General features: G+C 36.6%; 1 long non-coding RNA gene across 1 annotated transcript in view; it reads left to right on the plus strand.

Moving 5' to 3' along the window:
* Positions 1 to 15,044, plus strand: part of LOC132345838 (uncharacterized) — a 707,158-nt gene that overhangs the window by 202,053 nt on the left and 490,061 nt on the right. The gene's annotated exons all lie outside the window — the stretch shown is intronic.

A 15,044-nucleotide genomic window follows, 5' to 3' on the forward strand; every position in this document is an offset into this window, starting at 1 on the left:
GCATCAGGATCTCTTCTAATGAGTCACTTCTTATCAAGTGGCCAAAGTATTGGAGTTTCAGCTTCAATATCAGTCCTTCCAATGAATATTCAGGACTGATTTCTTTTAGGATTGACTGGTTGGATCTCCTTGCAGTCCAAGGGACTTTCAAGAGTCATCTGCAATATCACAGTTCAAAAGCATCAATTCTTCAGATCTCAGTCTTCTTTATGGTCTAACTCTCACATCCATACATAGCTACTGGAAAAACCATAGCTTTGACTATATGGACCTTTGTTACAAAGTAATCTCTATGCTTTTTAATATGCTGTCTAGGTTTGTCATAGCTTTTCTTCCAAGGTACAAGCATCTTTTAATTTCACGGCTACAGTCACCATCTGCAGTGATTTTGGAGCCCAAGAAAATAAAGTCTGTTACTGTTTCTATTGTTTCCCCATCTATTTGCCATGAAGTGATGTGACTGGATGCCAATATCTTAGTTTTCTGAATGTTGAGTTTTAAGCCAGCTTCTTCACTTTCTTCTTTTACCTTCTTTAAAAGGTTTTTAGTTCTTCTTCACTTTCTGTCGTATAGGTGGTGTCATCTGTATATCTGAGGTTATTGATATTTTAGTGATGTCAATTTTGCAGTATAACTAAGAAACAATATTTGACATTCTTTAGATATTAGAAAATTGAAAATATTTTGTTCATGTGAAGTTCCTAACCTTTAAATTCTAAATATATTTTCTTTATGTAACTGTCCATTACCTTTAAAAGTTCCATGTTCTTTCACATCAAAGATACTGTAGACATTCAGACTATTGTTTCTTTTTTCATGTTTTGTTTAATCACCCATATGTTTTTAAGAATATTTATATGCTAAGAATGATTAATATATATTTATGCTTAAACATTTAAAAAATACTTGGTCTTAAGCATTTCAACACAAGGAATATTATCAGCTACATATTTTTAGGCAGGGTCTTTTTGGTTTTCATTATTTTTCATGAAAATTATTATTATTTTTTTTTACTATATTGCAAGCTTCATAAAACAGAGAAAACATCCAAAGTCCTCTCTGCTCCCCAATTCATCTAGAGAGACTGTAACCTTTATTAATTGTTATAAATGTCTGACTTTTTGAATATGCATATATATATACAAATTATATATTTTTGTATTTGCTACTTATATTTTTATAAATTTTTAGTATAAATGAAATCAGATTCTATGAATAAACATTTTTTCTGTAACTGATTTTTTTCATAAGCATTACTTTTAGAGATCTTTCCATACCAGTTCGTATAGACTTACTTATTTTTTTTATTAATAAGTGCTGCTGAGTTTTTAAAGGGTGGATGAGTATAATTTAAATATCCTTTATTGACAGAGATTTAGGTTGTTATCAACATTCATTCTTTATGTTGTAATTAAAATTCGTGAAGATACTAGTCTCTCACCTATACAAGATACCTCAGAGTAGGCCAGCTGTGTCCAGGGGTAATTCATTTAACATTGAACAGAAATGTGAGTTCTTTAATGCAGATGAAACTCTGCATCACTTCACTGTTCCTCCTGCCTGGTGAGCTTCACCCTTTATGCAGTCTTGTGGCTTGCTTTCTCACTCAGCTAAACTTTCTGAATCTTTCTTTACTTTCTTTCTATAATGACTTCCACTCCTTCTCTTTCACCTAATCTTAGTTTTCCTTATTTCACTTACAACCATCTGATCTATAATACATCTATTTGTTTGTTTATTGTCTAGATTTATCTGTTTTGCCCTCTACTATCTCTCTGATACCCCAATTGGTGCTGCTCAGTGTTTAATGTTTGTTGAATAAGTGGGGGGAATAAGTGAGCAAATGCACTATAATTTTACCTACACAAACTACTTATCTTGGTATTTGCTTTTCCATCTTGAAAGCATAAAAACAAGAAAAATCAAAATGTAAAAGCTACATATTTTTAATCATATATAAAGCTTTTAGTAACGTTTGTTGTTCTTGCTAAAATGTATTCATGCTAGGGGAAACATAGCTTTGTCTCTGTAGGAAGCATGTAATCATGTATGAACCTACTAAATGAGAAAGGAGTAGTTATAGAGGTTCTGTGATCATCTGAAATGTAATTACACCTAAAGCTACTGGATAGCTTAATGGAAGCAATTTGTCTACTTTCTACATCACTACAGAGTGGGTTATCTACTAGGATGTCTTATAGCATGCTTGGTGCCGGAACACCAGGAATCTTACTGACTAGTATCAGTATTATTACATCAAGATTTGTTTCCCAGAAGCTCTACCCTGAGAAAAGTTCTTCCATTTACCACCATGCCTTCTCTCTTGTCTTGTCTTTTGTGTTGCTGAGTCTTCAAGCAGGATAGTTATGCAGGCTATATGACATAACCAAATATATGACATTTATAACCAAATAGAAACAAGAGCTTAGAATACTGTTGTCAATCTTCCTTCACTCACTTATTTACATGTTACCTATTTCGCACTCCAGAATGCAAGATTTAGAGGATTCAATTCTCAAAAGCTAATATTCTTTAACGGCAACCCACTCCAGTATTCTTGCCTGGAAAATCCCATGGATGGAGGAGCCTGGTAGGCTACAGTCCATGGGGTTGCAAAGAATCGGACACGACTGAGCGACTTCACCTTTCTCTTTAATATTTTCACTCTCTAAATATAATTTTGTGAACCGAACAACAAATGATACTTCAAATAAAAGTAATTCAGCAATTTTAACACATTAAAGGTCAAAGGACATAAAATTATGGGGTAAAATTTGCTTAATAGAATCAGAAGTAAATCCAGGATTGACTCCTGAGGCTGGATTTCTTTTATCATAAATCTATAAAAAGACTTAAATTTTCAAGAAATAGGTAAAATTATTAGTGTTAGTATTAAATATGCACTCACTTATATACTCAGCATCTAAAGGAAGCCAGAAAAAATTAATAGAAGCTAGAAGAAACTGTTGGGAATTTAAGCATTTGGTCTCACCATTTTTAGTCTCTAATACATTGTGGTTTTCACTGGCATCATTGTTTTTAAGAAATTATAAATGACAAACCTTAGGCAATGGCTATTATGGCCAGAGATACTAAGATTATGAAAAGCTTAAATTTCAGCAGCTAGAAAATATTCTAAAAAATTAAATGAGTAATAAATTGTCATACCTTAGAACACACACAAAAAAATGCTGTGTATTCCAAATTCTTAGGTTGTCACTAGCTAGTAGGAAAAAAAAAAACACACATTTGTGCCAACTTCATGCATATTAAACATACATGCCATGTGGCTCAAAAAAAAAAACCAACGAAAATTGGTTGGAATGTAAAAGTAACTTTTTTAAAGGCTTCTCATGAATGTCTGCACTTCCTTTTAATCTCTTTGGCATTTTGTAGTTGGCACTTTCCCTTGGGCTTTTAAAAAAAATCAAATGCTTTCCTCTGAATAAGAATGAATCACCAACTTATTTCCATGTTTACCAAGAGCAGCTCAAAAGTTAGTGATGTTTTTCTTGATGGCAGTCATTTCAAAAGATTTTGTCTCTTGTGAAAATCATTGTGTTATAAGATGTGAATTTTTTTGTTAGGTTTTCAGTCAAAGATGTTAATTGGTTGCTCAGTCCACTATGTAACACTTTTATACATTTCATGATGCCTTGGTTTTGAGTTAGGGAAAGAAAGGAAATTTCATGTTACAAGTCAGAGGAAAAAGGAAAGAGAACTCAAGTCAAAAAAAAAAAAAACCTGTCCCTAATCTTTGTGGAGTTGAGCCATTTTTCTGGACAAAAGTCCAGGCTATTCTGAAGATCCCCCCTTAAATTGGATCCTGAGACAAAAATTAAAGATTATACTAATGTAGGTACTTGCAAATTTTAAGTCAAACTTCTTGTACATAAAGCAAACAAAACTAATGACTGTGTGAACATACTTTATTTTATTCACTTATTCAAATTTTCAAATTAAACAGTTCACATATTCAACAGACACTTACTGAGTGACACCTAAGTGCTCAGCCTGGTGCCAAATTTTTGTGAGGGAGTAATGAGCAGTAACAGACAAAATTTCTTCACTTGTACCTCTGGAATCATACACAAGTTTCCAAACAGAGCGGAAATCTTTCCACAAGAAGGATGTTTTCTTATCTGCCAGTACTGGAGAAGGCTATGAAACAATCCGTGTTTGTTACAGAAACAACTTCTTGACTCCATCTAGGTAGATCTTCGAAGAAGGCAATGGCACCCCACTCCAGTACTCTTGCTTGGAAAATCCCATGGACAGAGGAGCCTGGTAGGCTGCAGTCCATGGGGTCGCTAAGAGTTGGACACGACTGAGTGACTTCACTTTCACCTTTCACTTTCATGCATTGGAGAAGGAAATGGCAACCCACTCCGGTGGTCTTGCCTGGAGAATCCCAGGGATGGCGGAGCCTGGCGGGCTGCCGTCTATGGGGTCGCACAGAGTCGGACACGACTGAAGCGACTTAGCAGCAGCAGCAGCAGGTAGATCTTAAAAAAAGAATTCTGTCATTGCCATGTTTATAGGATATTGCCCTTCTTGAATACAGACGTTCAAGGTAAGTCTTGTGATACTCTTCAGTTTGGTATTGACAAGTTTGTGCCAGAATAGCAATGGCTGAGGCTGCCAGGGAGAACTTTTTTCTTCCCCCTAGATCTTCAATTTGGTTGTTAGAAAATCCTGGCCACAAGACTGCCCATTAATTCAAGATGGAAAATAATTAGAAAAATATGAAAAAGATCTCAAGTTGCACTCAAGGTTGTATTGACAAACAAATGAATGAATGAAATAATGTAATTCTTTCAACTGTAAGAGAATGAGAATATTGATAGGATAATAGAAGGAGAGATTTCAGATGAAAATAAAATTCTAACTCAAAATGGAAAGAGAAATACTGTCTTTTAATTTAAAAACAAAGAGTTTGGATATTTTTGGATGGTAAATAAGAAAGTTATTTTATGATATGTGAAGTAATCCTTGATAAAATATGGGAGATCTACTTCTTTCTATATTTTTTTTGTATTGATTTGCATGTTTAAAGTGTAAATCAATTGAAGATCAAAACACCCAAATTAATCTCTGAATACATCATGTTCTTCTGAGGTTTGTTTTCTCCTTTGAGGAAGATAGAAGTGGCTTCACAGAAGGGGGAAGAAAAAGTAGGGTTTATAAAAAGGTTGAAGAGGAACCATTTAATTCTCACCATTCTAGGCTTTCCCAGGAACGATTATGTGCTTCTCATGAATGTGACATTGAAAATCTGTACTTTTTATAGTACACAGTGGGAAAAAATGTAAGCTGTAAAATGTTGCTTTAAAAACGTGTTTAAAAACAGTGTTCTGACACTTTATTGCACAATGAGCTCTTACATTAAGCATTTATGGCAGCTACAAATTCACAGCATGGTTTTGATGCAGTAATAAAAAGCACCAAAATGAGTCCAACTGACATTTTACAGCCAGAACAAAGGTTTGAAAGTTTAAACTTATCTGTAACTACTACATGTTACATATTAGCTACATTATCTGTAACAAGATTATATGTTTCCTATCCCACAGATATTTCTAAGGGTAAATTATTAGTAAATTTGGTATTTCACCCACTTTGGAGGACAAAGAACATGTATTTGTATGGTCAAGCAAATTAGTAAGGACTCTGGTGTTTATTTTTGACCACTGAGTACATACACAGTTCCTCCAAAATTCATGCTTGCCCAAAGGAATGGACCACTCTCATTTATACTCTTCCCTGAGGTTGCAGCCAGTCCCTAGTCATTTTGTACCCATTAAGGATATTGAATCAAAAATTCTCTCAGGTATTCTGTAAATTTTCTACTAGGCTTTGGGCAAAATATTGAGAATGTCTCTGATGCTCTCAATCATCCAACACAATTACAAACACGCGTTTGGGTCCAATCTTCCAAATACCCAAATCCCCCCACTACCACTGCCACAACTGTGGCTGCTTATCAATAGCAGATCAGGATGTTGGCAGAGTGATTATTTTGCCTATAGCTCACCCAAAACAAATAAGAATCTCTGAGTTGCTGTTTGAAACCGTAAGAGAGTGGGTATTTGAAAACAGGTGTTCTATGTAATTCTGGCAGTTCATATGCAGGGTTTCCACCGTGTGGTTAAGTCTTAAAAAAATGTATAGTTAAGCAGATAGCTAGCTGGATAGCATTTTTGGTTGGAGTGAACAACTGGAAGCTTTAGTTAATTCATGAATTTGTCTATGGAAAAAGAATTAGAATTATTTTCCCAAGCCAATATTTTGTGAAACTGCCACTGCCAAAAGGCTCATGACTTGGATATAGTATAGTCCAGTGTTTCAGCATCACAACAGAAGCCAAGATGTACTCTTCCCCAAGGGCTGGTAGCATTTGCCTGAATGCCACATTCATCAATTTTAATGTTGGATAGACATTTTGGGATTGAATTATATAAAGATACTTACCAGTCAATCTATTTTCAATATTCTGGACAAATTAAGTATATGCCATCAGAGATCAAACAATTTAGATTATTAAAAATCTAATGGCTCAAAAAGCATGATATAAATCCACCAGTATTTTATCAGGTCTTATTTTTTTTTAAGCTTTTAACATACATCACTTCATTTGATATACATCTGTGCTCTTTGACAGCACAATTAGCATTTAGATATATGACAACATATATGTAGAATCAGAAGTCTTTAATTCCTGAAATATATTTTATTATAACATCATAATATCATGTCATTAAAACCCTTCAATTAAAATCCTGGAGTTTTACCAAATTTCCTTTTGTTTCTTTTTGAGGTGACTTTCAATTCCTTAAATCACACGGCCCATAATGCTATCTTGCACATATAGGGTTGGTGCCATCCCTGAAAATACTGTGTGTATACTGACAGCCTATAACATAGGACTCTTTCTAGCTCAAAGATTTTTCATTGGGCATCTTATATAATATTACATTACATATATGCATGCTCATTTGTGTCCAGCTCTATGTGACCCTGTGAAGTGCATTCCACCAGCTCCTCTGGAATTTTTCAGGCCAGAATACTGGAGTCGGTTGCCATTTCCTAATCCAGGGCATCTTTTCAACCCAGGGGTCAAATCTGTGTCCTTGCATCTCCTGCATTGGCAGGTGGATTTTTTAGCTCTGTGCCACCTGGAAAGCCCTATAATATTATGTTTAAAATATATAATTTACATATTTATTATACACAATGTATTATACGTATGTAATTATATTCCTTTCATAATCTCTTATAGGCAAGACATGCTGCTCACTTTCATGTACAAATATGAGAAACATTACATTGAAACTTTAAAAGATATATGAATATTTTTTATTACTTTGTACAATTGAACAGAAGTAGTCATTTTTAAAAAAGCAATAATCTCTACTTCATTGTTACTAGCTTTTGCTAATTACAAGTGTTATTAATACTCGTAACAAATTCAAACAATGTAGGAATGTTTCATATACATTAAAAATCATCTACTGTGACCCATGTCAATCCTGCTCTTAACTCCTAAGACTTTGGCATTATTCTCCCCATACCTTTATTGATACCCATTTAAATGTGTATATTATTAAATAAGATTATACAATTTGATTTTTAAAGTTAACTATATAACTTAGACTCCAAGTATAGAAAGATGATCTCTCCCTGCCTCAAAGACCATTTTAAAAACACTTACATTTTATTTTATTACTTTATTTTCTTCAGTTAGATGTTTTAGTCTACCTACAACTTGGGGAAATTGTATTGTGCAGGTATTTTTATTTCAAAGTGCTTAGCCAGTAGTCACATTCACATATAATAAATTATTATAACTTTTTGACTCTGAGTTTTGAGTAAAATGAAAATGCTGTATTGGATAGAAGGGCAGAGATTTATGAAAGCAATCTTAAACTGGACCAACAAGAAAGTCAGGTAGCTTGGTTGGTTGTTTCAAGCAGGAATCGTGTAGGAGATGAAGTACAGAAATATCTACTGAGGATTCTTAGTAAGATTCTCAAATTACACTCAAAAAGCTATCAAAACATATATTCTGTCAACACAAAAAGTACCTGTTTCTATTAATGCTTTAAAAAGCCAGTGTACTGGAAAGAGAGGGACAGGGTTATCAAGCTGGTTGTATGAAGAGCTAGGAAAGAGAGAAGGGAAGAGAAACATTTAAAGATAGATCTGTTTTCATGCAGATTTAAACTCATAGGTGTTGTTTGTTTGTTTTTTTTAATCATCAATAAATATATTTTCCAGATAAGATTAGAAAATACTGTTTGAGTTACTGAAATGTTAAATCAACTAATTCAAGCCTCTAAATCTAGATGTTTATTTTTAAATGCTTGCAAATAATTTGGTGGCAGCAGTGTTGATGATAACAGAAATAAAAATTAAATATCAGTACTAACATTCAATTGGAGAAGGCAATGGCACCCCACTCCAGTACTCTTGCCTGGAAAATCCCATGGATGGAGGAGCCTGGTAGGCTGCAGTCCATGGGGTCGCTAAGAGTCGGACACGACTGAGCGACTTCCCTTTCACTTTTCACTTTCATGCATTGGAGAAGGAAATAGCAACCCACTCCAGTGTTCTTGCCTGGAGAAACCCAGGGACTGGGGGAGCCTGGTGGGTTGCCGTCTATGGGGTCGCGCAGAGTCGGACACGACTGAAGTGACTTAGCAGCAGCAGCAGCAGCAACATTCAATTGAGGAAGTTGATATATTAATATTGAAAAAGTAATGTTGATACTAAATATTGATAACAAATTTAAAATTATATTCAACAACTTAATTGCAGTAATTTTTTAAATTATAAAGTTATATTTTAATAAAAAAAGAAAATTAGCATGAGATCAGGTACCAAAAAGAAGAGAAAGAGGACGCTGAGTAAAGACTTGCAGCCTATGCCACCTTTTCAGAAGATTTCAAAATAATACATTTCAAAATAATTGTCTCTTCTATAACTTTAGACCTGGTATTCTTAACTTAGCATCTATGTAACCTCTAGGTATGGAGAGAAGGTCACAAAATCTCCTCAAATTGTGTACAAAATTCTGTACTGCTTGTGGTGGCAATATGTCACACATGCCTTCTTTTCATATAAATAATTTGTGGCTTTCATCAAAATCGCAAAGGAATTCATGGCCCCAGAGGTTAACAATCAGTGATATAGACCTCAGGGTGTACCAGACACTTTCAGAGTTATTAGTAGTTTGATTCTTACAATGTAGGAGCAGACCTGGCACTCAGCCCAGGATACTTATGTTTCCTTGTCTCTGTGGTTCAGAGAAAAGTGGCCTAGTAAAATCATTTTCACTAAACTACAGTTAGTGAAGCCTAAATGTATAGGCTTCTCCTCTAGTGTCTGCATTTGATGGAAAAAGATATGAAGGTGCTTTATAGATCCTTGGGTAAGGACAACTACTTATGGTGGGGATTGGGTAAGAGACTTCCCAGTTTTTCTTATGTGTTATCCATTAGGTAAATGCAGCATCAATGAGTGAAGAAATTAGTGTCTCTTAAGTGATAAACATTTCGCTTTAATTGGGTCGCTTCAAGGGGAAAAAAAAATTCCTTTGAATACTAAAAACTGTATGCATTTATTTGAACCCTGTAATTTAAATGCCAGGCTTCACAAGTGACTTCAGTGGTAGAGAATCCACCTGCCAATGCAGGAGACACAAGAAATGTGGGTTTGATCCCTGGAACAGGAAGATCTCCTAAAGAAGGAAATGGCACCCCATTCCAGTATTGTTTTCTGGAAAATTCCATGGACAGAGGAGCTTGACTGGAAAATTCCATGGCCATGGGATTGCAAAGATCAGACACAACTGAACACACACAGGCACATTTGAATGCCATGGTATTTGAAACAGGAGAATTATTACCCTGTAAATAATAGGGTAATAAATGTATTATTGTTGTTCAGTCACGCAGGAGTGTCAAAATATTTGTGACCCCATGGACTGCAGCATGCCAGACTCCCCGGTCCATCACCAACTCCCGGAGCTTGCTCAAACTCATGTCCATTGAGTTGGTGATGCCATCCAACCACTCTGCCATCCCCTTCTCCTCCTGCCTTCAGTCTTTCCCAGAATCAGGATCTTTCTAATGAGCGAGTTCCTTGCATGAGGTGGCCAAAGTATTGGAGTTTCAGCTTCAACATCAGTCCATCCAATGAATATTCAGGACTGATTTCCTTTAAGATGGACTGGTTGGATCTCTTTGTAGTCCAAGGGACTATCAAGGGTCTTCTCCAACACCACAGATCAACACTGCCATCAATTCTTCGGCGTTCAGTTTACTCTGTAGTCCAACACTCACATCCATACATGACTACTGGAAAAACCAGAGCTTTGAGTAGACAGACTTTTGTTGGCAGCGTAATGTCTTGATTTTCAATAGGCTGTGTAAGTTGGTCATAGCTTTTCTTCCAAGGAACAAACGTCTTTTGATTTAATGGCTGCAGTCACCATCTGTAGTGATTTTGGAGCCCCATAAAATAAAGTCTCTCACTGTTTCCATTGTTTCCCCATTATTTGCCATGAAATGATGGGACCAGATGCAGTAATCTTAGTTTTCTGAATGCTGAGTTTTAAGTCAATTTTTTCACTGTCCTCTTTCACTTTCATCAAGAGGCTCTTTAGTTCTTCTTCACTTTCTGCCATACAGGTGGTGTCATCTGCATATCTGAGGTTATTGATATTTCTCCCAGCAATTTTGATTCCAGATTGTGCTTCATCCAGTCCAGCATTTTGCATGATGTACTCTGCATATGTTAAATAAGCAGTGTGACAATACACAGCCTTGACATACTCCTTTCCCAATTTGGACCAGTCTGTTGTTCCATGTCCGGTTCTAACTGTTGCTTCTTGACCTCCATACAAATTTCTCAGGAGGCAGGTAAGGTGGTCTGATATTCCCATCTATTTAAGAATTTTCCAGTTTATTGTGATCCACACAGTCAAAGGCTTTGGTATAGTCAATAAAGCAGAAGTAGATGCTTTTCTGGAACTATCTTGCTTTTCCAATGAGCCAACGGATGTTGGCAATTTGATCTCTGGTTCCCCTGACTTTTCTAAATCCAGCTTGGCCATCTGGAAGTTCACAGTTCACATACTGTTGAAACCTGGCTTGGAGAATTTTGAGTATTACTTTGCTAGCGTGTGAGATGAGTGCAATTGTGCAGTAGTTTCAATATTCTTTGGCATTGCCTTTCTTTGGGATTGGAATGAAGACTGACCTTTTCCAGTCCTGTGGCCACTGCTGAATTTTCCAAATTTGCTGGCATATTGAATGCAATACTTTCAGAGCATCATCTTTTAGGGTTTGAAATAGCTCAACTGGTATTCCATCACCTCCACTAGGTTTGTTTGTAGTGATGCTTCCTACAGCCCACTTGACTTCACATTCCAGGATGTCTAGGTGAGTGATCACACCATCACTATCATTATTTGGGTCATGAAGATCTTTTTTGTATAGTTCTTCTGGGTATTCTTGCCACCTCTACTTAAGATCTTCTGCTTCTGTGAGGTCCATACCTATTCTGTTCTTTATTGTGCCCATTTTTGCATGAAACATTCCCTTGGTATCTCTAATTTTCTTGAAGAGATCTCTAGTCTTTCCCAATCTATTGTTTCCCTCTATTTCTTTGCAGTGATAACTGAGGAAGGCTTTCTTATCTCTCTTGCTATTCTTTGGAACTCTGCATTCAAAATGCATATATCGTTCCTTTTATCCTTTGCCTTTAATTTCTCTTCTTTTCACAGCTATTTATAAGGCCTCCTCAGACAACCATTTTGCCTTTTTGCATTTCTTTTTCTTGGAGATGATTCTGATCATTGCCTCCTGTACAATGCCACAAACCTCCATCCATAGTTATTCAGGCACTTTGTCTATCCGACCTAATCCCTTGAATCTATTTGTCACTTACACTGTATAATTGTAAGGGATTTGATTTAGGTCATACCTGAATGGTCTAGTGGTTTTTCCTACTTTCTTCAATTTAAGTCTGAATTTGGCACTAAGGAGTTCATGATCTAAGCCACAGTCAGCTCCCAGTCCTGTTTTTGCTGTATAGAGCTTCTTTTTACTGTATAGAGCTTCTCCATCTTTGGCTGCAAAGAATAAAATCAATATGATTTTGGTATTGACCATCTTGTGATGTCCATATGTAGAGTCTTCTCTTGTGTTGTTGGAAGAGGGTGTTTGCTATGACCAGTAGTGTGTTCTCTTGGCAAAACTCCATTAGCCTTTCCCCACTTCATTCTGTATCCCAAGGCCAAATTTGTCTGTTACTCCAGGTATCTCTTAACTTCCTACTTTTGCATTCCACTCCCCTATAATGGAAAGGACATCTTTTTTGGGTGTTAGTTCTAGAAGATTTTGTAGGTCTCATAGAACTGTTCAAATTCAGCATCTTCAGCATTACTGGTTGGGGCTTAAACTTGGATTATTCTGATATTGAATGGTTTGCCTTGGAAATGAACAGAGATCATTCTGTCATTTTGAGACTGCACTCAAGTACTGCATTTTGGACTCTTGTTGACTATTATGGCTACTCCATTTCTTCTAAGGGATTCTTGCCCACAGTAGTAGATATAATGGTCATCTGAAATAAATTCTCCTATTCCAGTCCATTTTAGTTCACCTATTCCTAAAATGTCGATGTTCACTCTTGCCATCTCCTGTTTGACCACTTTCAATTTGCCTTGATTCATGGACCTAACATTCCAGGTTTCTTCTCAGTATTGTTCTTTACAGCACTGGACTTTACTTCCATCACCAGTCACATCCTCAACTGGGTGTTGTTTTTGCTTTGGCTCCGTCTCCTCATTCTTTCTGGAGTTATTTCTCCACACTTCTCCAGTAGCATATTGGGCACCTACCGACCTGGGGAGTTCATCTTTCAGTGTCCTATCTTTTTGCCTTTTCATACCATTCATGGGGTTCTCAAGGCAAAAATAATGAAGTGGTTTGCCATTTCCTTCTGCAGTGAACCACGTTTTGTAAGAACTCTCCACCATGACCCATCTGTCTTGGGTGGCCCTACATGCATGGCTCCTAGTTTCATTGAGTTAGACAAGGCTGTGGTCCATGTGATCAGTTTGATTAGTTTTCTTTGATTATGGTTTTCATTCTGTCTCCCTCTGAGGGATAAGGATAGGAGGTTTATGGAAGCTTCCTGATGGGAGAGACTGACTGTGGGGGGAACTCGATCTTGTTCTGATGGGCAGGCCATGCTGAGCAAATCTTTAATCCAGTTTTCTGTTCTTCTTCACTTTCTATCATAAGGTGGTATCAACTGCATATCTGAGGCTATTAATATTTCTCCCATCAATCTTGATTCCAGCTTGTGCTTCATCCAGCCAGCACTTTGCCTGATGTACTCTCTGTTTAAGTTAAATAAGCAGTGTGACAACATACAGCCTTGAGGCACTCCTTTCCCATACGGAGCTAGTCTGTTTTTCCATGTCCAGTTCTAATTGTTGCTACTTGACCTGCATACAGATTTCTCAGGAGGCAGGTAAGGTGGTCTGGTATTCCCATCTCTTGAAGAATTTTCCACAATTTGTTGTGATCCACACAGAGTTTTTTGAATAGTCAATGAAGCATAAGCAGATGTTTTTCTGGAATTCTCTTGCTTTTTCTATGATTCAGCAGATGTTGGCAATTTGATCTCTGGTTCCTCTGCCTTTTCTGAATCTATCTGGAACATCTGAAAGTTCTTGGTTAACGTACTGTTGAAGCCTAGCTTGGAGAATTTTGAGCATTTTTTTTCTAGTGTGTGAAATGAGTGCAACTGTGCAGTAGTTTCAACACTCTTTGGCATTGCCTTTCTATGGGATTGGAATGAAAACTGACCTTTCTAGTCCTGTGGCCACTGCTGAGTTTTCCAAAATTGCTGACATATTGAATATAGAACTTTAACAGCATCATCTTTTAGGATTTGAGATAGCTCAGCTGGAATTCCATCACCTCCACTATCTTAGTTCATAGTGATGCTTTCTAAGGCCCACTTGACTTTGCACTCCAGGAAGACTGGATCTAGGTGAGTGATCACACCATCGTGGTTATCAAGATCTTTTTTGTATAGTTCTTCTGTGTATTCTTGCCACCTTCTCTTAATATCTTCTGTTTCCATTAGGTCCATACCATTTCTGTCATTTACTTGCCCATCTTTGCATGAAATGTTCCCTTGGTATCTCTAATTTTCTTAAAGAGATCTCTAGTCTTTCCCATTCTATTGTTTTCCTCTATTTCTTTGCACTGATCACTGAGGAAGGCTTTCTTACCTCTCCTTGCTATTCTTTGGAACTCTTCATTCAAACATGTGTATCTTTCCTTTTCTCCTTTGCCTTTTGCTTTTCTTCTCAGCTATTTTTAAGGCTCCCTCAGACAACCATTTTGCCTTTTTGCATTTCTTTTCCTTGGGGATGATTTTAATCTCTGCCTCCTGTACAATGTTATGAACCTCCATCCATAGTTCTTCAGGCACTCTGTCTATCAGATCTAATCCCTTGAATCTATTTGTCACTTCTGCTGTATAATCATAAGAGATTTAATTTAGGTCATACCTGAATGGTGCGGCAGTTTCCCCTACTATCTTCACTTTAAATCCAAATTTGGCAATAAGGAGTTCAAGATCTGAGCCACAATCAGCTTCTGGTCTTGTTTTTGCTGACTGTAGAAAGCTTCTCCTTCTTCACCTGCAAAGACTATAATCAATCTGATTTCATTATTGGCCATCTGGTGATGTCCATGTGTAGAGTCATCTCTTGTGTTGTTTGAAGAAGCACAAATAGTAGTCAAAATATTTTAAAATGCCTAAATTTTAGCTACTCAGAATTTTGACCCTCTGCTTATCTAGCTCCTACTCGTTGTTTTCTGTTGTTCAGTTGCTGAGTTGTTTCCAGCTCTTTGTGACCCCGTGGACTGCAGCACACCAGGCTCCTTGTTCTTCACTGTCTCCTGGAATTTGCTCAAACTCATGTCCATTGAGTTTGAGCAAATTGAGTCGGTGAT

This window comes from Bos taurus, chromosome 7 (genome assembly GCF_002263795.3).
Source record: "Bos taurus isolate L1 Dominette 01449 registration number 42190680 breed Hereford chromosome 7, ARS-UCD2.0, whole genome shotgun sequence".
NCBI classification, from domain to species: Eukaryota; Metazoa; Chordata; class Mammalia; order Artiodactyla; family Bovidae; genus Bos; species Bos taurus.